We start from the raw sequence: 23,675 nt of genomic DNA, 5'->3' as shown, positions 1-23,675 counted from the left end.
AGCCATTTTCCAGCTGATGAAAATATTCAGCACCAGTCTGAAAAATGTCAACTGTAATTAAAATTCCAGTGTCTGAAGTAAGGACTGATTCTGGCCCTCTCCTTCTCTGCTCTGAAAGAGGGTAATAATGGGGAAAGGGATCCCATCCTAGCATTTTACAAAGACAGCACTGGAGCTTCTGTGAGCTGACCAACAGAACTATACATTGAGAAAAAGGCTGGGAAATACCAAATTTCTTCTCCTAACAGGAGATGGGTCAGGAAGAGACATTTCTTATTTAATGATGGAAGGAAGTGAAACAAAGCAGCAGCATCTCTCTTCCTTCTAAAACCAGCACAAAAGAAGTAAGGGGCTTTGATATTGATAACAGCCTAAAAGAAATGTGTGCTGTCAGTGAGCTCATCCTTCTGACCCATCAGACAGTTCTCCTGCCATTCAGCTCTGACTCTGGGCAGTGTCCCCAAGATCTAACACAAAGTAATTGCCAGTCCATTCTGACTTTGACTGGAAACCCCAGTGCTGAGAAGGGAATCATCTGGGCTTTGATGTAGAGATCTTGGTAGCATCTGTGGCTCCTGGGCTCAGAACACACTTGTCTGATGTATTGTTGAATCGAGGTATTTGTTATCTTCTCAGAGAACATGCATGTAGCTTGGTAAAACTGTTTCCTGGCTGCCTTCTAAGACAGATAGTACAAGGCTTGTTTCTCAGGCATCAGCTCATCTGATACAGAGAACAGGCTGGAGACAAATGTAGAGACCTCCAAGTGCTGGCATTACAAGTCCCTTTGAGGTCCCTTTTGGTTCCTTCCAGGCATGCTGTGACAGAAAGGTTCCCTTCATGCAAATTCCAGTGTCATTTTTATCTAGCACATGAAGGGGTTGAAGAGACAGCCTCTCCTGGATCAGTGTCCTGGTTTAGGGGAAATTTGGGAGAAAACCTCCACAGGGCCCCTCCAGAGAGCAAACCCACACAGCCCCTTACCCCAACTGGTTCAGGGAGGATTCCTGGGAGAGAAGTGGAAAGAACCTGTTTATTTAACAGGCACAGCACCCCCAGCACACAAAATGAACAATCCTGGGTGACACCACTCTGTCACTGCTCTGACAAAGATGACAAACCCAGAAAGTCTCTCCTGGGGTGGTGGCTCTGTTCTCAGTCCCTCCAGCACTGGGGCAGCTGCTGCAGCCACAAGGTGCCAACCCTGGGTGTTTGCCAGGGCCCAGTCCAGAGCAGGCTCGAGGGGGTCCAGAAAGGGAAAGGAAAAACAGTCCAGGGAAAGATTCAGACTGCTGAGCTAAACTGACTGATGAGCAGGAGCAAAAGCAGGAGCAAAGCAAAGAGCAAAGCCAAAAGCCAAAGCTGCACTGTGTACTGCCCTGTCTGTGTGTCCTGCCAGCCGTGGGGGAGCGGCTGAGAACAAAACAAAACAAAACTTTCACTCTTCAGAGCCAGTCCTGAAGGCACAGAACACAATATCCAGCACAAACAGAACACAGGAATGGGGATACAAGCATCATAACCTCACCCTAGGACAATCAGGAATACAGACTGGCAGCAGCAGGAAAGGCCCCTCCAGCACCCACACACTGCCATCAGCACAGGCTGATCCATGCCCATGGTGGGATGGGCTCATTCCCATTGCCAGTCCCAGCACTCCCAATCTGGCCAATACAGGATGAACCTGGTTATTTTTCTGCCAGCATTCACCTGCAATAGGTTTTTCTCAGCCTCTGCCAGGCTTTGCTGTGCAAGGGAAGAGCACACTTGACTGTTCTTCTGTACCCTCAGGAGGCTAAGCCTGTCTGAAGCTGTTTTGGGACACTGCCATGAGCCTCTTAGGGGTATTAAGGCCCCGTGCTGAGCAGCACACGACGCTGCAGCAAGGCTGTACCACTGTCAGTGGTGGGTGGAAGGTCCTTTCCACAGTGTCCCTGCACTCCTGTCTGTGCCAGAGAGACACCAGCAGCTATTCCAGTCCATTTGAAAGATGGAATGCCTCAGGGAAAACCAGGCTTAGGGCATTTCTCTGGAACAGGGAAGGGCACCAGCACACCTGGCCATGTCCTGGGGTAACCAGCACACCTTCAGAGCTGGACCCTCCTTTGTTGCTGGGGCTCTAACATAATCCTTTTATGTAGGATTGCTCTGAGATTTTAATTCCCTGGGTCATCCCTTTATCTCTTTTGAGTTATCCTAGCAAGCCTCTAATCTTTTAAAAATTCTTTTTTCATTTCCTAGGATCCAATTTGCTAAGTTCCCCCTCACCCCCAGAGCTGCCATTAGCTGATGTTGGGTTTTTCTGGAGTTTTGTTGCTGTTCTTCATAGGAAGTTTTAGAAATGCCCTTTTCTCTTCTGTAGTCTTTTAAATATTTTTATCACACAGGTATCTCTACCTTGCTTTGCCATATAAGAATAAGAGATAAATGAGCCTCAAAGAATTATATAAATGAGAAGTCTGAGTTATTTCATGAATGCTGTTTGAGAGTTTAACAACAGAGGTAATTTTATAGCTACATCCAGTGCACAAGAGCAAACAGGCCCTGGGACAGGGGTACCCCTTGTTGCAAGGGCAGCTTGCAGCCATCACTCACAACAGACATCAGAATATCCTTTCCCATGGAATTATGCAGTCACTCATGTCCACAGTTTGAACAATTCCTGTTTGCAGCAGACCAGGGCTGCCCTACCTGCCATGCCAGTACACCCAAAGAAATCAGACTGGCCTTGCCAGAGAAAAACACCTCACACAAAGGTACAAAGAGAGCTGGACGTGTTTAACATCTTGCTGGATCAGCCTGCTGAAGTGTTTAAAACAATGGAAGAGGGAAGCATGTGCTCCTTTCAGCACAGCCTGTGCCTTATAATCAAGTCTAAATGCTCACAATCCGCTCAGATCCTAATGAGGAGAATGACATAAATGGCAGAATGTTCTGCTCTTTCTACAGGTTTACAAAAATGAAATTAAACACAGGCTTTCTATTACAAAACAATAGGCACATTGAAGACCAATTATGCAAACCCATCAGAGAACCTGGTGAACTGTGGAGGATTTTGCATTTCTGAGGCAGAACGACTTTTTAGATAAAAAACCCTCTACTCCAAGAAATTGAGAACATCTGTGCCATCAAAGAAAGAATGCAGTGAATAATTGGACAATCATAGACAGGCAGCCATTTGAATATGAAGCTGTTTGTAATGTGGCAGTGGAAGGGAAATCACAGAATGCCAGAGCTGCCTGGCTGTCACTCGCCCTGGTGGCTCCCTCTGTGCATGTGCTCACTGCACAGGAGCAGCAGGGTCAGCAGCAGGGTCTGCAGGGCTATCTGCCCCCATCATTTTGCACATCACACACATAATGAAAAACGAGCAGGCAGAGAGGTCCTTGAGCACTCACTTCCTCCAGCATCCCAGTTTCAGCACACCTTTAACCCCCCTGACAGAGAGCCCATCCTGCAGCCTCCCCGACAGCCGCCTTGCAGCACGCAGCAACATTCTCCCTCTGTCAGCTGACAAACGTTGGTGACCCCTTGCCTCGAGCATGATTGTCCTCCTTGTTTCCAGCAGGCAAATCCCACATGGAAGGGGAGGCACGTGGGGCCACCTGGCAGCCTGCAGCTCCCTCAGGAGTGACCCCCAGCTGCCCTTCCTCACTCCAGCCAGCATCAAACCATGGCTGGATATTGAATTTGCACCCCTGATGAAGGCAGGAATGAGGAATCTGACTCCGTGTTCTCAGAAGTCTAATTTATTACTGTTATACTATATTATATTAAAGAATACTATGAACTATATTAAAGAATACAGAAAGGACACTTACAGAGTGCTAAAAAGATAATAATGAAAACTCCTGACTCTCTCCAGAGCCCTGACCCAGCCTGGCCCTGACTGGCCAAAGAGTGAAAACAGCTCCCAGCAGAATGCAATGGAACAATCACCTGTGGGTGAACAATCTCCAAACACATTCCACATCAGCACAGCACAGGAGAAGCAAATGAGATCAGAATTGTTTTCCTTCTCTCTGAGGCCTCTCAGCTTCCCAGGAGAGAAACCCTGGGTGAAGGGATTTTTTCCGAGAATGTGAATGCCACAGGTGGACATCTCCAAAAGCTGGCAAAGGCTCTGAGCAACACACAGCTGTGGTCCATGCCCAGCCCCAGCAGCCAGAAGGATCTGTCCCCAGGAGGAGGAGGCTGAGCAGGGCACACTCTGGTCCCAGGAACACCCCAGAGCACTCCCCAGCACCACCTCTCCTGTGCTGGGGAATTCCAGCTCCAGGGAAAAATGCTCTAAGGTATCTTCCAGGATGAACTAAGCAAAACAAAAGTGATCAGCTTAGTTGTGATTTCATGGCTAGTTGCACAGATATTCCTGTGTTACTGTGCACAGTCAGTCTAATAACCAGCTTTCAGAAGGACAGACAGCGTAATGAATGGGTTGTAAAACACGCTCATAAAAACATTATAGCATGTCTTGGAGCATTTGTTAGCTGTTTGTGATTTACTGGGTCCCCTGTTTTACATTTTCTTATAACTTTCACATTTCCTCTGAAAAATAAGCTTTCAATGTGCCTGCAATTTATTTTAATTTCCCTCCCCCCTCACAAGATGATAAAACTTTTACAGCCGTGCAAGAATGGCAATATTGTAGTCACGAGGTTCATTATACAGTAATTAATACATGTTAATATCCTGTAAATATTATGTTATAATGGCTTTAAGTAAATACATACTGTACATTTGCAGTACCTATTAAGTCAGCGCCACTTAAAATGAAATGTGACTAATTAATCTGTTTAAGAAGTCTAATGTCAACTTGGATATTCTTTAAAAATTACAGTAAAGTATTGAAAGCCTGAGCAGTGATTCAGTCAGCATTTAATTATGGGACTTTGACATTAATGGTTACTTTCCTGGTTTATTTAACTGGATTGGTCACATGGGCCAGCATTAAAGGAATGAGAAGGGAAGAAGGAAGTCTCATGGTTATGAGAAGCTAAATTCCCAAATAATGCACCCCATTACTGTCAGGTCAAGTGGCTGCAAACTTGCCCATGGATTCCTGTGGTAGCTTCCCCTTGCACAGGGCCTGGCAGCCCTGGTAGCCCTGGCAGCCCTGGCAGTAGCCACTCAACAGGCTGCTCCAGTAATGCTGCCTTCAGAAGGAACTGGAAGGACTCCACCGTGGGTTTGTCCATTGAGGCAGCATCATTTGAGGCACCCCCTCCCAGGACTATCAGCCTTTTAACAATTTCAGTTACTCTCCACTGTCCTAAATACACAAAGGAAAAAAAATTCCCCAATTCCTGCTGCCATGAGGCACAAATGCAAGACAAGGTGACACATCCTGAATGAGGAGCCCAGGAAGGGTCAGCTTTGATGAGGTCTCATGTCGAGATGACCCCGAGGTGTCAGAAAGTCTCTTTTTTCCCAGCCCCACCACTGAAGAAGAAGTTGAGATTCCTCAGCTCTGCTCTCCAAGGTTGTTTATTTTCCCTTATCTGTTCCATTCTCTCTCTGCCCTGCTGAGATCTGTCCAGCAGGTCGGGTTGGGGCACAGTCCCTGCCCTTGGGGTGCTGTTGGCTTTTTACACTAAGAACTGTGTGTGCTTTATTTACAATAATTTCCCAATCCCTATCACCTGTGTCAGACAGTCTGTCTGTGCTCTGAACCAATCCACAAGTGTCACCATCACAGCAGAAGATGGAGGACAAGAAGGAGAAGAAGGACAGGACACACCCAGATTGCTCCCTCTTGCCTCTTGAACCCCCATTCTAAATCCCAAAAATTCAACTTTTCACCCTGTGACAAATTCACTGTCATTCTACTTAAACCCTTGTGACTTGTTAAGTTGGTGATTGTTTCCATGGGCTAAAATCAAAGGCACAGGGGTTTCTGACTCCGTGCCAAGGTCTCTGAGACCCCTGCCGGGGTCTGGAGTCCTCCAGGGCAGCCAGAGTCATGTCCTGGGTGCCAACACAGCTTTTCTTCCACCTACACACTCAGCCAGAAGACATGTCAGAAAGAAAACTCATTCCCAATGTGTCTCACAGGTATTGATTTTCTACAGAAACCCTCATCCTAGGATGCATGTGTCTAAGGAATGCCTATCAGGTTACCCCTGCTCCTTTACTCTTGGGTATGTGGAGGTGACTATCTCCAGCTTTAGGGGTGCCAAAAAATAAAGCAAACTCAGCCCTGTGAACTGCAGCCTTTGTTCCCAGGAGGTGGAGTGCAGGCATTTTGGAGACACACCCTAAATCTGGAGCAGAGCAGGAGAGCAGCCCCAGCTCTCCCAAAGCCTTTATCCATACCCATAGCCCAAACAATTCACTGTTCTCCAAAGGCAATTCCAACAAAGCATAATTAAGCAAAGAGTTCCACCAGAAACAAAGGCAGTTTAGGAAGCTTCTCTTCCACTAATTGAAATTGTTAAAAAGTTCTTCTTCCAGATATTCAGACATATTGCCAGGACCAGGAATGCAAGAAGGACTCTTTCTACTTTTCCATGGTCAGTTCCTTCAGGTTTTGCCATCAAACTAACCTAAATAAACTTTCCTAGCAGAGCAATTCTCTAGTCTGTGCTGGAGGTGACAGTTTGGGAGAAGCATTTTATGGGATAATTACCTCCTTCAGGGTGATGCCTGGAACTGATGTCCTCCTTGAGTGCTGGGGGAAGCACAGCCAAGACAGGACTCCAAAAGCTGGGAGGCATTTTAAGATTATGGGAATAAATGACAAGAGCTCAAGAAAGGCCAAAAGTGTGTGTGTGAACAAAGGTTGGTCTAGAGGCTGTGGCCTGGAGAAGCAATGCCAAGCTAGACACAAGAGAAGAAAGTGAGGTTTCAGATATATTTTCCTTCCCTTTCCCCAGCAGCCACTGCCTGGTCTTCAGTAAATCAGGGCAATGTGAAGCTCTCCCAGCTTGCTTCCACCTGATAGAGCCCAAAGTGCCAGCTGGAAAGCTGGGTGTCATCTGGCTGTACTTCCTTCTGGGCAAACCCTTTCCCCAGGCAAGTACCCATCAAAAGGGCTCACTTCAGGTGTGAAGCAGAGCCTCTGGCTGTGTGGCTGCTCTGCAGTGGGAAAGCACCTGGGACAGCTCTGGAACCTGGGTCCTGTGCATTACAGAAGTCCCTGAAATATTGCATTTCATGTAACACTTCAGCACTGGCTTTAGAAGTGGGGAGCACAGCAGCATTCCATGGCATGCTGGAAATACAGGAGCATGGATAAACAGAGCACCAAGGAGGCAGAGGCAGCTGCTGGAGGTGGGAGACTTGCATCCCAGGCTGGGACCTCCCAGAGCTGTCCTCAAAGGTAAATCACTCACCTGTGCCTCAGTCCCCCCACTGCTAAATCACAGTTCATGTTTGGTTACCTCCTAAATCATCTCTGGCCTTATCTAATTAACATTCACAAGACCTCCAGAGATAAAGCACTTTCTTAAGTGCATTGTGTGTCTTGTAATCTCTTGATGTTCCCATGCAAGAAGAGATGTCACAGAGCATGGGAATTACCCTGGGCAAGCTCTGATCTGCTCTTTATTTCCAAGAGCTCTTTTCTCAGTGACCCCTTCCTTTAGCAGCACATTCACCCCTGCCTCCTGTGAGTGGGAGTGGTGTGCAGCATCCCTACCACCAGCTTCCCTCAGCCATGGAAACCTGCTGTTATGGCCAGAGAGAAGCAACCAGTACTATTATTTGGATCATTTGCTGAGGTTTGTAACCTAGAATTAATTTTCACACTGAGTCCAAACGCTGCCTATTTCACACATATCTGGGTACCAGACAAGAGCCTTTTTAGCAACAGAAGCAAACAGAGCTACAATCAAGCAGCCCAAGGTGCAAACCCTTAATAGTTCAGTAATCAGTAATAATCAGCCCTTCTCTTTATGTTCAGGGAAATCTAGTATAGAACCCAGCTACTCTACAGTGAATACATTTTCATTTATAAGACTAAATGCAAGCATACGTTATCTACTTAATTAAAATCTAAATTCTCTAACTAACCATTTGTTGTTTCTCCTGGGTGCACATTACATACATTACTAGTGTTTTCCTCAAATCTATTGCTAATGGATTAAAATAACTGGATGAAATGTTCCACTTGCTGCATGAGGTTATGAGAGACCACAAAACACTCAGATACTGTGCACATAGGGAACTCCTCTCCACTGTTATCCCAGGACTGCAGCTCCATTTCTGTGTGCTAAGAACCCCAATCCTTTCACAGGTCCCTCTCTGGGGGCAGGGAAGATGTAACTCTCCCAAACACCAGTGTAACTGCTCAGATTGGAAACTCATCTCAGAAAAGGTCAGGAAAGGTTTTGGGAACAAAGTACAGGCCTGGTAGGGTCAGAGTGAGGGGACATCATTCACAGAATTCACAGAATCACTGGGTTGGAAGAGACCTTCAAGATCCCAGAGTCCAACCCAGCCCCAACAGCTCAAGTCACCCCTGGCACCCAGTGCCACATCCAGGCTTTGTTAAACACCCCCAGGGATGGAGACTCCACCACCTCCCCGGGCAGCCATTCCAGAACTTTATCGCTCTTTCTGTAAAAAACTTTTCCTAATATCCAACCTGTGTTTCCCTTTGGCACAGCTTGTGAGTGTGTGCTCTGGTTGTGTCAGTGCTGCTGGAGACACAGCCCAGCCCCAGCTGAGCACAGGCACCTTTCAGGAGCTGTGAGAGTGATGGGGGCACCCCTGAGTCTCCTTTTCTCCAGGCTGAGCACCCCCAGTTCCCTCAGTGGTTCCCCAAAACAACCTAACCATACAAAAGGTGAGATTTGAGGTCCTGAATGCACAACTCCACTGTCAGGTTTGTCAGATGTGACACTGACCCCACAGAGACCTGACCCTCTTAAACACCTGCTGGGATCTGCCAGCACATCTCTAAGGGCACCAGACACAGATCTTCAGGAGCAGAGATGCTCCCAAGTGTTCCATCTCCCTGGAGGAGGGAGCACCTTGGAGTAAGGGAGTCCCTCTGTGCATCTGCCAGTCTTTGGGAAGGAAAGACAGCAGAAATTAATTAACTGCCGTTGTTTAATTAGGAAGTTGTCCTCGGTAGTTTCTCATTCTCTGAGTCAATTCTGTTCTCCAAATCTTTCTGCACAGCAAGGTGTGGCTGTGCTGAGTGGGTTGGGTTGTGTGTTGGTGGCACATGGTCCTGGTGTCCCTCAGTTCCTGTGTCTGCACTCCCAGGGCCCCTCAATACTTAAGGACTACATTTTCTCCAAAAAGCTCCTGTAAAGATTTGAATGTCATTGCTTCCCTGGTGGTGAAACATTCATTTTCTTGCATTTTCATGCCTCTTTCCCAGGGGACCAGAGAACCTCCATCCATCCCCCGAGGGGGCACAGCTGGCCCCTTCTTTGACAAAAGGCCAATTATGTGTCCAAATTAGGAACACCTCAAAGGGTCACAATCTTTACCCCTGGTGCTAAACCTGGCTCATTCTCTGTCTCTCTGGTCACATCTCCTTTGCAAAGGTGTTAAACACCATTAGCTGCTTTGAGTGTCATGCTTTGAGGGGGAGAAGAGGGGTGGAGGTGAGGCATTATCAAATTAAGACTGATGGCTACTGCTCATGAATGAAAGGAACCTCCCTACAGCCTCACATCATTACTGCAAATCACATTATTTAGAAAGATGCCACCAGGAATTCTGCTTTGCTTCCAGCAGACACAAAGTAAAAGGGCACCTTCTCAAAGCCATTCGGGCTATTATGCATTATAATTAAAAACAATTTCTATCCTCAACAGGGTTTGATTCAGGTAACTCATTACCCCCAAGAGCCATTTGTGAGACTGAATTGAGAATGCAAATTAATGTCAGCTTTAACAATAATGCTTTTTCCCTTCCTGCTTTCACCCTCTTTTGCTAGCTTCCATTTTTGGAAGCTTTCTTTGATATCAAGCAGGTGCCTGGACCAGAGTTGCCAGGGGACAAAGAGGGTTTTATACCTCTCTTATTAGATGCTCTTTAGTGCTTAATTGCTGCAGCCCTGCTAGAGCCAGTGCTACACCCTCAGTCAGGAGCACAGAGGTTCCTGCCTGTCCCAGCTGCAGCCCTGGGCCAGGGTTTTCTCCATCAGCTGAGAGAGTGGAGTTCTTGCTGAGGTAACAGGCAGGAAATCCCCAAACCCCTCCTCACAGTCCTGCCACAAGGAGAAATCGCTCAGGTTATTACTGCAACAGGAGCTGGAACATCCGTGGATCCTCTGCAAGGAAACCAAAGCTCTCCAACCACAGGCACTGCTCTGACTCCAGCTGCCCTTGCCATGGCTCTCTCTAACTTGCTGCCCTCTTGTTTGGTCCTGCCATTATATTATAATTGCATACACTTCTATAAATATATATATAAATACTATATATTTTATATAATACATATAATTATATACACTTAAAATATATACTTACATATACTTATACAAATATTTTGCATGCACTTCTCTAACTCCTGGCTTGTATCCAGTCTGACGCTGCCTCAAATCCAGCCCAGCCAAAGGACCCCTGATATTCTTCACAAAGAACAGAGCAGCAAATACAGGAACTGAAAAGTTTTGCTGCTGTTCCTTTCTTAGACCAGGTGTGACCACAGTAGCAGTGTGGAGTGACACGAGGTTTGCTTTGGTTAAAGGGCAGCAGTGTGTGCTCAGGGATGCTGCCCTGATCAAGCATGCCTTATCCATAAGCTCACACCAAAAGGGGAGTAAGACTCCTCTGGGTCTCCCATCAAACACCCACAAAAAGCCACACAGGTAGAACTGACCAAATAATTATTGCTAAAACCGAAGCAAGTCAAAACCCCCTGGATGGGGAAGGCTGGAATGCAGAGCAAGCTGCTGCTGCTGGTACCTGCTGGTGGCTGTCTCCAAAAGGCAAAGTTGTTATTTATGGTCTTTTATTCCTGTAGCATTTGATGCCTTTAATGCAGTCTTCCCACAGGAGTGTGATGAAGTGCTCTTACTTCCATCTCACATATGAGCAAAGAGAGACACAGTCTCCTATTCTCAAAAGGCACTTGAGTTCCTAATGCCCTTGGAAACCAGCTGTAGTGGAGCTCTGAAATACCTGGGAAAAACCCTGAGGGGCCCATCCAGACCTGCCAGCTGGCACCTGCAGAGCCCTGAGATGTGCTGCATGAATGCCCTGGGGAGGGAGCAGCTCTCAGGGGCTGATCCCTGCTCTGGGGCATCCCCAGGCACAGCTCACCCTTTCCACAGAGCCACTCACTCCAGACAGGGATGTCCTGCTGCAGAAAAGCTGCATCTGAAGCACTCACAGCACCATCAAACTCAGAGCATGGAGGATGTGGGATATGGCTTGGAACCCTTCTTCCTCCATGGCATAGGTTCAGGAGGGATCCAAGGAATTATTCCTGTTCCACAGCAAGTGGAAGTATTTTGAAGGTGCTCTGACTCATACAGGGGAATCCCAGCTCTGCTCTTAACTTCTCAATGGCCTTCAGCAAATTATTCTTCATCTTTATGTGTCCCCATCTGGAAGAGTCATTTGCTGGTGCTGGCCTCAGATTTGATGGATTAACTTGATACTAATTCCACTGTGTTCAACAAGTCCAGAGCATTCCTTACTAATCAGCAGAAAGTTATTAATTCTCATTATGACTGCTTCTCATGTCCTTTCTGAAAAAGCTCACTGGGAGATACAATAGTTCTCCAGAATACAGGCAGAGTCCCTTGGAAAAATCTGCAGGAAAAAACAATCAACTCGTTTCTTTACAAAAATAACTTCATATCTCTATGGGAATTTGCCTCACATTAGATTTCCAGAGGAATTTTCCACTCACTCAATTTCTTAGCTTTTTCCCCATAGAGAAACTGCCTTTTAAACCCACATTTTCTGGGTAATTGGACTGAAAATGGGTTTTTCATGGCAGAGAATGGAGCTGTCTCCTCCATGGTTGCCAGCCCACACCCCAGAGGCTGTTCACTTTGTCCCCTGAACATGAAGCTGACACCAGCCTTCCCAGTGGGCTGCCAGATGCAAACATCAGAGATTCCCTGCCAGGACAGTGCCAGACAGGATCCCACATGGCAGAGTTCCTCAGGAAAGCCCTTCCTGCAGAGCACCACAGCTGCCTGGGGTTGGGGTGCAGGGAAGCATCTCCCACTTGTGGAGGCTGCTCCCCACCATGGCACAGCCCGTGTGTAAAGCAGCAAAGCAGTCCCAGGGTGGAAGGTGTGCATCCAAGTCCAAATGCATCCAAACAGGGGCAATCCCCTAGCACTGCCACTGGCAGGATGCAGGTGGTGTGTGGGGTATGGAATTCACATTCTCTGAAAAATCCCTTCAGCCAGGGTTTTTCTCCTGAGAAGCTGAGAAGCCTCAGAGAAAAGGAAAACAATTCTGATCTCATTGGCTTCTCCTGTGCTGTGCTGATGTGGAATGTGTTTGGAGATTGTTCATCCACAGGTGATTGTTCCAGTGCATTCTGCTGGGAGTTGTTTTCACTCTTTGGCCAGTCAGGGCCAGGCTGTGTCAGGGCTCTGGAGAGTCTCACCAGTTTTCATTATTATCTTTTTAGCCTTCTGTAAGTGTCCCTTCTGTATTCTTTAGTATATTTTAGTATTCTTTAATACAATATAGTATCATAAAGTCATAAATTAGCCTTCTGAGAACATGGAGTCAGATTCATCATTCCTGCCTTCATCTGGGGGAACCCAAAAACAATAGTGGAGGGTTTTTTTTTCCATTCAGGAGAGAGGAGGAAATGTGGGAAATGGATTTGTAGAGATCTCAGGGCCTGACAGAAGGCTCACAGAGTGCATCTGTATGCAAACCTTGAGATAAGAAATGCTGACTTAGAAATGCCATGGAATAGGACAGACATTGTTGACAGAGAAATGGAACTAGAAACAAGTTTCCAAAGATGGCCTTGCAAATAAGACTAGATATTTGGAGAAACAGAACTATGAAAAATACATTGTAATAAGACTTACAAGAAGTAATTTTAGATAATTAGCTTTAAGGCATTTACAGCATGGTGTGGCAGAAGCTGATGGGCCAAGTGATGCCAAAAACTGTGAAGGCTTACCTAGAACAGAGACTAGACTCTGGAGCCAAAGAATAAAGCAAGGAATTATTAGGAGGCCTCAATGGATCCACCTTGGGCAGCACAACCCAAAATAGCCACAAAATGCACAACAGTTCATGGGGTCTGTCACTTTTATAAGTTCTGCTCATTTGCATATTGGAGTTAATTGTCCAATTGTAGCCCCAGCCCAGGCAGTCCCACCCTGCTTCTTCTCTCTTCCCACGGTGTTTGTGCCCTTGGGCTGAGATTTGGATCATTTGGATCCTTGGTCTCCATGTGGACCAGGAATTGTTTTGTCTCCCTGCTCTGTGCACAGAGCTCACCATCCCCTCACATGAAGCCCAGATCCACCAACTAAAGCAGCACAGAATGTGCAAAATATAAAAGCTCAAATCTGAGGCATCACAAGAAACACTGATAGTGTATTGCAATTAAGGAATAGTTGGCTTCTGATTGTGATGGCCTGAATTCTAACATCTGTATTGTCTCACCCTTCTCAGGAGACTGAAAATAGAATAAAAAGTTTTCAAAACACCTCTCAGTTGCCCCATCTCTGGGTCAGAAAAAACTTTAATCTGACAGTGGTGGCCTTCACACACAGGGAGCTCCCACCCCACCTGGATGCCTTGGATGGATGCAAGCTCTGCTACCTCTCAGTGCCTCCTTTCCCAGGAGCAGGAGTGTGACAGATGAGTAATCCCATGGTTGACTATCACAATTAAAAGGCAAATATCATGGATCTGCCTTTTATAGGAGCAAATCCATGCTCCTGCCTGCTCACAGGAGCAGTTTTATAGATTTATAGCTGTGTTTTACCCCCCTTGTGCTGTTATCAGGGGTGCCCTGGGTGTGGGACATTTGGGAGGGTCACTCGTTCCTATGGCAGCACCTGAGCTCCAGTCAAGGTGTCAGGCAGTGATCTCCAGCCCTGGGCAGGGAAGGAGGAGTCCATGGACAGAACTTTGGGAGGGCTAAAGGGTTAAAAGGGGAAACCTCCATGGTGTGGGTGGGCACATGTGGGGAAAATCCTCTGCTCCTGGTGCTGTAATATTTTCTCTGTTCAGTCTTCTGTTGCGTTTTTGATAATGTTTTAATAAACCTTTTATAATTTTTGGAAATGAGTATTATTTCTCACAGGAGCATGGGGAGAAGGAGGTTGTTCAATTTTATTTTTTTGGGAGGTGGCAGGGCAGGGGGAGGAGAATGTTTTAATTTTTTTTTTTAATCCTGGCTAGCATTTTGACTTTGAGCTGCTTGGAGCAGCTACACCTCTTGCTGTGCATATTCATGATAGCCACGTCCTTGCTGACACATCAGTCACCTTTGGAGCTGAAACAATGAACCAGGACAACTTGTGATAGCAAGGCACACAACAAGCACTTTCAAAGCCAAGAGGGCACCGTTCCATACCAGAGAGGGAGTTTTTAGTTTGACCCTCCAAAATAAAAAACGTAAGCAAGACAACAACCCCACACATTTATTTTTGATCTTCTGGTGAAAAAAAAAAAAACAACCTGAAAGTTGTATGTTTGGTTTAAAAAAGTGTTCATTTGGAGCAATGCTGTAGTTCTTTAATGCCTTAAAAAAAGTGCACATGAAGTCAAAAAATTATTCACAGGAAAATCTGACGTTTCACTTTTATTAATTAGTTTCCCTTCAGCTACCAAATTCAGACCCCAGTCTGAATCCATTGATACTCAAAACTTTCTTCCTTTTTGCACAGAACTATTACTGAAAATTAATTTTGATTTGGAGTCCAAGTCCTTGGGCAAAGCAATAAGCCCAAATTACAAAAAGAGAAAACAACTAAAATCTCACTTTCCTTGAGAGCAGTAAAATCTTAACAAGTCTCCAGATAATATCACATATCAAAATCTGTCACAAATTGCTTCTTGAAAGAAAAGATTACTCAATTTATCAAATAACTTGTAAATTCATATGTCTGGCACGGGCAAGACTCAAGGGAGTTGCATGAATTATAACAAAGCACTCTGGCTCCTCCCTGCCCATTTCATTTGAAAGAAATAAATGTCAAGAGAAAGTGGCCTGAAATGTCTTTGGAACAAGATGTGATTCCCTGTGATGAATGGAGGATTTGGTTGCTAAGGCAGCTTGGCAGGACAGTGGCAGCAGCTTTGGCCTTTGGAGCTGCTGCCTGGAGCAGCCCCTTGCACCCTCCTGGATTGGAGTTGGGTTCCCCCCAGTGAAGGCAGGAATGATGGATCTGACTCCATGTTCTCAGAAGGCTAATTTATGACTTTGTTATACTATATTATATTAAAGAATACAATACTAAACTATACTAAAGAATACAGGAAGGATACTTAGAGAATGCTAACAAGATAATAATGCAAACTCCTGACTCTCTCCAGAGCCCTGACACAGCCTGGCCCTGACTGGCCAAAGAGTGAAAACAGCTCCCAGCAGAATGCAATGGAACAATCACCTGTGGGTGAACAATCTCCAAACACATTCCACATCAGCACAGCACAGGAGAAGCAAATGAGATCAGAATTGTTTTCCTTTTCTCTGAGGCTTCTCAGCTTCCCAGGAGAAAAATCCTGGGCAAAGGGATTTTTCCAGAAAATGGGAATGTCACACTCTTGCCCCTCTGTCCCCTCTCCTACACAATATTTCTGTACCCCTTACCCTTCCCCAGCCCTCCCTCTGCTGCCCCCACCCCTGTACTGCTCACACTCCCCCTCCCCAGTGTCCCTTCTCCAAAGGCAGGGACCCTGCAGGGCCTGGAAGAGGCTGGAGGGATGGCATCTGATCCCAGGATCTCCTTTCCAGCAGGCAGGGGCTCCCTCCCAAGGGAGCAGTGCACAACAAAACCCAGAACACCCTGCAGAAACTCCCTGGAAGTGTTCTGGGGTAGATGGATGTGGCTGGGCCAGTGGAAGGTGACCCTGCCATGGCAGGGCATGGAACCAGATGAGCTTAAATGCCCATTCCCACCCACAGCAGGCTGAGATTCCCTGATATTTCCCTGTAACCTGAGCAATCTGCTGCCACACTGATGCCAGCATTGAGAGTGAGGGATGGGGTGGCTGATGGGGCAGGAGGAGAGCCCAGCATGGGCAGATTCCCGGTCTTGCTGCCTCCAGGCAGTTCAGAGTGCTGCTGTTTTGAGGGCTGCCCAGAGGTGGATTCTCCCCAAAATGCCAGCCCTTGCCAAACCCCCTTGCCATGCCTGGGTGGGCTGTTTTCACACACAGACTCACTGCAGCAGCAGTATTTTGCCTGCAACTCAATACACAGGCATGCCAATCATGTGTCTGAAGAGACATTTAAGTTGTGAGCTGCAGTCTTTCTTAGCTGAAAGCACACCAGTGCACCCATAAAAGCAATATAATCTCAGGAGCAGAGGGAATGCTGCTGGAAGGATTGGTTTGAGCCAGGCTGATTTCTGCTCTATTTTCTCAGGGAAAATCTCCAGGACAACTGTGCAAGAACCAGAACCACTGATGTGGCTGCTGGGCTCAGCAGCTGTCACCAGGGCTCTTCTGGGTGCCCTCACTCTCACAAGCACTTCTCTGGCTCTGTTCAGTGCTGCCTGAGCCTGGGAGGCTCAGTCCTGCCTGTCACTAGACCCAGCTGAACCATGTGTCCCTCTGTGTAAAGCCCAGCTTTGGGAATCCAAGGCCTGCGTTCAGTTCTGGTCCTGAGACAATCTCTCTGCCTAACCTTTGGCAGGAGACTGGATATCAGTGAACTCCTCATTCTGTAGGATGGGGAGCACTGCTTTGTCTGTTCAGAGTGCCAGCTCAGTGACCCAGACTTTGGGCAGATGGGCATACACTGGCTGAGGACCCTGTAAGTGTCACTGCCACACACCTGAACATTATTCTTTGGGAGCAGCAAATGGATATTAAAGTCCAGCCACTCTTTAGCCTAAACATTTTATATATTTGCCTGTAGATTCACAATTCCTGTCCTCCTAAGAGCAAGCAGAAAGACCATCCTGCTTGGCTAATACATCTAAGGAAACCCCTTAAGTCATCCCTGCAGTCCAAACCCCTGGGGCAGGCTGGCAGCTCAGTGCTGCTGTTTCCTGCACTGTCTACACCTCCCAAGCCATCCTGTCCCTGCAGAGCCACTGCAAGGACACCACTCTGGTCACCTGGCAGTGTCACCAGGCCTTTGGGCAGCCTGCCATGGGGACCTGCTGATCCACCCGGGCTGGCCAGCAGAGTGTGAGAGGAGCTGGCCCAGGAGAGGGGAAGGCACTGGAGTGTCAGAATTGAGGACATCCCTCTGGCTGTCCTGGATGGCTCAGGTCCCTGCCAGGGGGCTCAGAGACCTTGGCACAGAGCCCAAGACCCCTGTGACTTTGATTATGACCCATGGAAAAAATTACCCACCTTATATGAGGATCTGCAAGCCATGAAAGTCTAAGCAGAATAATAATTAGTTTGTCACAGGGTGAAAAATAGATTTTTGAGGTTTTTTGAATGGGGGCTCAGAGTCCTAAGATGGAGGAATTTGGGTGTACCCTGTCCTTCTTCTTCCTAGCCTCCATGTTCCAGGTAATAGTGGCACTTTTGGATTGGTTTAAGGTAGAAGCTCACTGTCTAACATAGGTGATAGGTATTGGGAAGTTATGGTAAAGTACATGGAGTTTTTAGTATAAAAAGATAACACTGCCCTGAGGGTGTCAGTGTGCCTCAACCCGACCTGCCAGACAGACCCCAGTGGGTCAGAGAAAGAATGGAATAGATTAGAAACAACAAACAACCACGAGAACAGAAGAGTCCTGACTCCTTCTTCAACTGCTGGGCTGATAAAAGAGACTTTCTAACCCATCTTGGGGTCAGTGTGAAATCCCAGCAGGAATCCCGAGACTGCAGCCCCAGAGACTGAGCCCTTTGGCCGTGGCTGAACCATTTCAGCCTCCTCTGGAGCAGCTACCTGCACACACCACAGCAACTGGGCAAGCTCAGAACTCTGCTGCAGGGTAAGGGAGGAGAAAAATGAAAGCATTTGTCCACAGTAGAAGTGCCAGGCTCCACAGGACAGGATTCCATTCCACGAGGCTGTTAAAAACAAGTGCTCAGTAACACTCCTGCTTACACATTTTCATGCTGCTGTACCCAGAGACTTTTAATTCTGTGAGAAGCTGAGTTGCATCCAATGGCATTAGAAAGTAGTAATGCCCATTTCAGGCTAGACAGATGGGGCACAAGGACACCTCAAAATGAGCTGGGAAAGCCACAGGACACAGACTCACATCTGCAGGAACTCACACACGACTCCACTGAACACACTCCAAACTTACTCCAAGATGAGAATCTGAACCAGAACTGCATTTTTCCCAGATGATAACATTTGGATGAGAGCACAAACAGCTCAATCACTAAAAGCCTGGAACAAACATCCTCTGTCCTGTGGTGGATAAAGAATTTTTGTTCTTCAGCATTTGGGGTGGCTCGGGAGCACTGGTGGGGAACCAAAGCCCCTAAGTCTAGACAAGGGAAATAAATCTACAGCTTGTCAAGATAAAGAAAAAAGGTGTATTTGTTTTCTGAATTAATAAAGTTCAGTTTAATCTCTGTTCCACTACGCTGCAATTCCACAGGGTGTGGTGAATTCTTGCAATGGGAGCAGAGGGTATCCTGCAGGCCCCAAAGCTGTACTTCTGCATGAATTAACAAAAACTCAGTGTTCTGTGCAAACCTCATCTGACTGTAAGCTGAGCTTCCTAATTGAGAAGTCACTTTTTTCTTCAGTTAGAGAACCTTCAGAATCCAGCTCTTGAGCCTTCATTCTGAATGACAATGTGGCCCGTTTCCATCATAAATCTAGCCTAGGTGCCACACTGTCTCTGCTCTCCATTAAACCATGGGCTGTGGTGATGAGGGGAGTGGGATGGCCTAAAAAGAGCTGGGTTTCAGCATTACCAACACTCAAGGTTTGTCCCAGCTTTCTGCCCACAGGCAGCTTTAAATCTTCTTTGATCAACTACGCACACTCAAGTCATGCCAACTCTCCCACCCCCAGCTTCTCCTTCTCCCAAGTGCACTGGAAGCACAAACATTCCCAGCTTCAGATAAAAACCCTACTCACTGAACTCACCTGAATATATTTATTTTGACCTAACTGTGTCTTGCAGGAGGCAATGTGATGTCCTCTCCCTGCACATAGCTCCTGGACTACACCAAACACCCTCCAGAGCAGCAGCACTGGCAACAATGAACAATAACAAACAACAGTGATTTCAGCATTCTGCAGGACCTAAATGCATTTTAGGTGCTCCTATTGCTAGAAACTGTAGTCACTAATTTGATCACTGTTTTGGGGTTTGGAGGAAAAAGGCTGGCAAAGAAAATGTACCATCACCTGCAAGCTGAGCAACCTACATGGATTTGTTCCTCCTCTTCCTGCTCATCCCAGCCTGCACTGGAAAAGCAGCCTAGGGTAAAATCAGGAGAGCAGGATACCTGGGAGAGAGAAGCAGAGACCAAGAGGTCCTGTCCTCTTCTGAGGATAAAGGAAAGTTTTCTACTGTACCTGAGACAGGGCAGGAGGGAAGGACTGGTCTCAGGCCATGTATGAGATGGGAGTACTGAAGGGAAGTGGTTGTGAAAGCAGAAAGGTTTGTGTCCTTAAAAAATTGTGCCACTCATTACTTTTGTTCATGTGGTCTCTGAGTGGCATTACTGTGCATTATGCTCTGTAAAGAATGAGGTGCTCTTCACACTGGCTATTGAGATATTCCAGGCTGCCAAGGCCTTCTATGAAGCTATTTTAGTTTTTGTCAGAGGAAACCAATGCCTTTTCAACAAACGGAGAATAATAAAGAGGAAAAGAGTCCTCTTTTCTTTCTGCCATTGTTACTAGCAATGACAAGGCTGCTCCAGGATGGATCCACAGGCACCATACACAGCATCAGGTCATTGCCTTCAAAGCCCAACCAGTTTATGCCTGGGACTTCGCCCTGTGTATTCAAGCCCACTTCAGCTCTCTCCACATTCTCCCTTGCTATTAACTCTGCTGAGCTGTGGCCCAAATCACTGTTTGCTCTGATTTTTCTTGATACTCCCTCTCTCTGACCTCTTTTGGAAGAGCTGGTAACAGCTTGCCTCCATGAAAGTGTCCACTTTCCTTCCCACCAGCTGAGAAGCAAGGTCAAGATCCAGCTGCTCCCAGATGATAGCTTTAAAACAATAAATTTGGTGGGGACCAAACCAATCTGCTCCAAGCTCTTTTTTGGGGAGAGGTGTGAAGAGTGGGTTGAGGATGGGTCTTTACACCTTCTACTCAGAGCAGGCAGCCTACTCTGGTGACAAACTGTGGCATTCACATTCTCTGAACAGACAGACATAACTCTGTCTCCCAGGATTTTTCCTGGGGAGGGCAGTGAGAAGCTCAGAGAAGAAGAGAATACAATTCTTATCTCTACTTGCTGCGCCTGTTGTTTGGCACATGTGGAAGGTGTTATGGAGATTGTTTACCCAAAGGGATTTGTTAATTGGACTCTGGTGATGGTTGTTTGGATTGATTGGCCAGTTGGGTCAAAGCTGTGTCCTGACTTTTGGAGACAGTCACGGGGCTTTCTTTAGTATCTTTTTAGTATAGTATCCCTTTAGTACAGTTTTAATATAGTATTAGTGTAATATAACATAGCTTAATAAAGCAATTGTTCAGCCTTCTGAATCATGGAGTCAGAGCACTTTATTCTCTACATTGGGTTGCCCTGAATTGGTAACAAACTGGGATAAATAAACTGCTGGTAGAAGAGATCATGGGGCTGATCACAGAGAGCATTCAGGCAATGTGCTGGTTCCCACAAGAACTGAGCCAAGAAAATGTTTCTTCAGAGACTAAATGTTTCAGTTTTGCAACGAAAAAAACCCCAACAACAAACCCACCTAAAAATCTGTGTATGATACAAGCATTGTTCCACCACTGTATTTTGTTACTTTGCTACTGAGAAAGGCTGGTAAGGCTGGAAGAGCAGGAGATGGGCTGCACAGAGCCCTGCACGCTGCTGGTTTCCAACACAATGAAGATAGAGGTGGGCAGAGTGGATTAAAACACATACTAGCTTCTGATGTGACCAAATTCCACTTTCAGGGACTTAGGTAATTATGCTTTAAGAGAAGTACAAACAAACCCAGAGAAACCAAAAATCCAGAAGAAACCCCCTGTGTTTGCATCTGAACAGCTCAGACTGCAGTGTGCACCAGCCATTTCCCTTGTAACTGTTTTATCAGAATTTTGTCAGGGCCCTCTGGAATTCATCAAGGTTGCTGAGACATAAAATGTGCTAAAGTAAGAAAGAAGAAGCTGAGAAACTGAATTCCAAAACCAAAGAAATAGATAACAGAGAGCTGTGAGCCACCTGGACTGTGACCAGTCACACATTCTGAGAGGTGCAGGCAGAACACATGGACAAACAAAGGCACCAATAAGAAATGTGGGATCAGTGTGTGCAGTGGGGTTAGAATGTATAAATAAGTATTTAATGTGAACAATAAACAGCTTCTGCCTAATCATATTGGTCAGTTGTCCAGGAGTCCTGAATTTCCCACACCCCCTGTACCAGAAGAAGCTCAGCAGAGCCATGGTCAAAACCCAGAGGCCATCACTGCTGAGGGGCAGCCCAGACTTTCTCAAACCAGTTTGCTCAGCTGGCACCAGACACTGTGTGACTGGTAGGGTCTCCTCAGGAAGCACCTACGTGGCCTTCAGAGTGCCAGAACACATTCCACCCCTTGGGATGGCACCAAGGGCTGCCTGTTTGCCCTCCACTGCTCCCCACTGAAGCTGTTCCCCCACCACCCTCCCAGCAGCTGCATCTGCTGTGGGTTGAGGCATCCTCCCCTTCCCCACCAGCACCTGCTCAGGTGCTCAGCTGGCTCCTGCTCCCTCCAGCCCTGGAAGTGAGCCCCAAGGCTTCACTGGGGTGTCTGTGGGGAATAAAGCTAAAGGGATTTGGGCCTTCAGCAGGAGGTGGGATGAGCATGTCTCTCATCAAGTGCCTCTCTGAAGAGTTTTGTTCACTGGTACTATAGCCTCAATTTGAAACATTGCCTCCTGAGCTGCTGCTGAAAGCCAGCTGTCTACCATTTATATTGTTAATTCATTAAAAGGAGTTCTTTATCCTCTCAGGAAATAACGGCACTCCTGCTTACTGGCAGACAATAACATCGGAGGGCTGCAATCGCTGACAATATCAATTATTTAGTTTTCTGCCAATTCCTATTAGACTTTCCAGGCTAGAGAATTTACACTGTGTTATTGAATTAAAAAACAGCTAAAAGCTTTAGGGAATCCAAACTAATTAGCCAGCATTTGTAAACCCCTTTGTTCATGGTAATTTGTTTACAAGAGTAGCTCAACCTTTTAATTATGGGCACACTCACAGGCCACATCCTGTACTATTACAGGCAGCTTTTTTTTTGTTTGGTGCAAGAAGGGCAAAGATGCAGAGGCTAATTTTACTTTAATGAGTTGTGATGACCCCACTTAGCACTGGATGACCCTAAAATGTAAGTGTGTCTATAATTATAACTAAGAAAAAACCCACCCTAGATGCTTTGAATGGGCCAAAAATTATCAGCATCCAACAGTGTTGGCAATTCAAGTCCAGAGCCCTGCCTCTCACTCCCTCTGCAGCCTCTCTTACAGATCTCATCTCAAGGCAATGCTTCACCTTCTTATCTGTTCAAATCTGTTTAACTCCTTCTGCTTTAGGCTTGGAAAATGAATGGTTTAGATATTCCAGAACAGGTCACATCCTCACTTGTGATGACAACCCTGTCGTGACAATTGGCACCTCTCACTTGGCAGGCTGTCCTTCTCTCTCTGTGCAGTCATTTGTCACCCCCAGACCACGAGCATCACCAGTGTTTTACAGGTCCTTTCCCTTTAGCATAGAAATCAGGGCTTAGTTTTAGAAGAAATGCTTACGGTTCTGATTGATGGAGGATTTTTAGTCCATTAAACAGCAAGCTGTAGCAAACTGTTTGCTTTCTCTTTTGATGGCTTTAGCAGGCTGAGCTCTGGGGTAGAGCTGTTCCATGGAGTTGGGCAGAAGTGTTTGGGCTGAGGTCCCAGGAGCAGGAGGTTTCCTGCCTGCAGTCTGTGCCCATCTCTCCTTATGCAGCAATGCATGGACATGCAAATAAGAGAAACAACCAGTGTTTCCCCACTGGATCTGGTTTCTTCACTGAAAAGCTGTGCAAGGTTACTCAAAATCAACTGTGAAAATCTTAACGTTTGCCTTGACATTGAACAGAAATTCTGAATATGTTCATTTCTGAGGTAAGGGGTGGCAAAGAAGGGAACAAAATGAAGTAATATGTCTCTTAATGAGGGAACACGCAGTACATTACAGGAAAAGTGGAATGCAAAGATTGCAATAAAGTTCTTGCTTCATTTTGAATAGTTCCAGGAAACTTGTTCAGATAAAATCTGTATCTGTTTTGTTTTTGTGGGTTTTTTTTTTTAATGTATCAAACTTAATTTAAGGGGGGAAAATGCTAATAAAGTATTTAAAACTGCTTAATCCCTGATAGGTAGACAGTGTATTGGGCATCCATCAGTCTGATCTAACAGATACAGCCTTAGCCCATGGGATCAGTGTGAGTGAAAAGCCACCT

At 46.4% G+C, this 23,675-nt stretch overlaps 1 protein-coding gene across 1 annotated transcript in view; it reads right to left on the bottom strand.

Moving 5' to 3' along the window:
• Window positions 1-23,675, bottom strand: part of LOC127060289 (NADH-ubiquinone oxidoreductase chain 5-like) — a 173,982-nt gene that overhangs the window by 30,835 nt on the left and 119,472 nt on the right. The gene's annotated exons all lie outside the window — the stretch shown is intronic.

This window comes from Serinus canaria, chromosome 19 (genome assembly GCF_022539315.1).
Source record: "Serinus canaria isolate serCan28SL12 chromosome 19, serCan2020, whole genome shotgun sequence".
Lineage (NCBI taxonomy): Eukaryota > Metazoa > Chordata > Aves > Passeriformes > Fringillidae > Serinus > Serinus canaria.
This window is presented reverse-complemented; position numbering and strand designations above follow the sequence as displayed.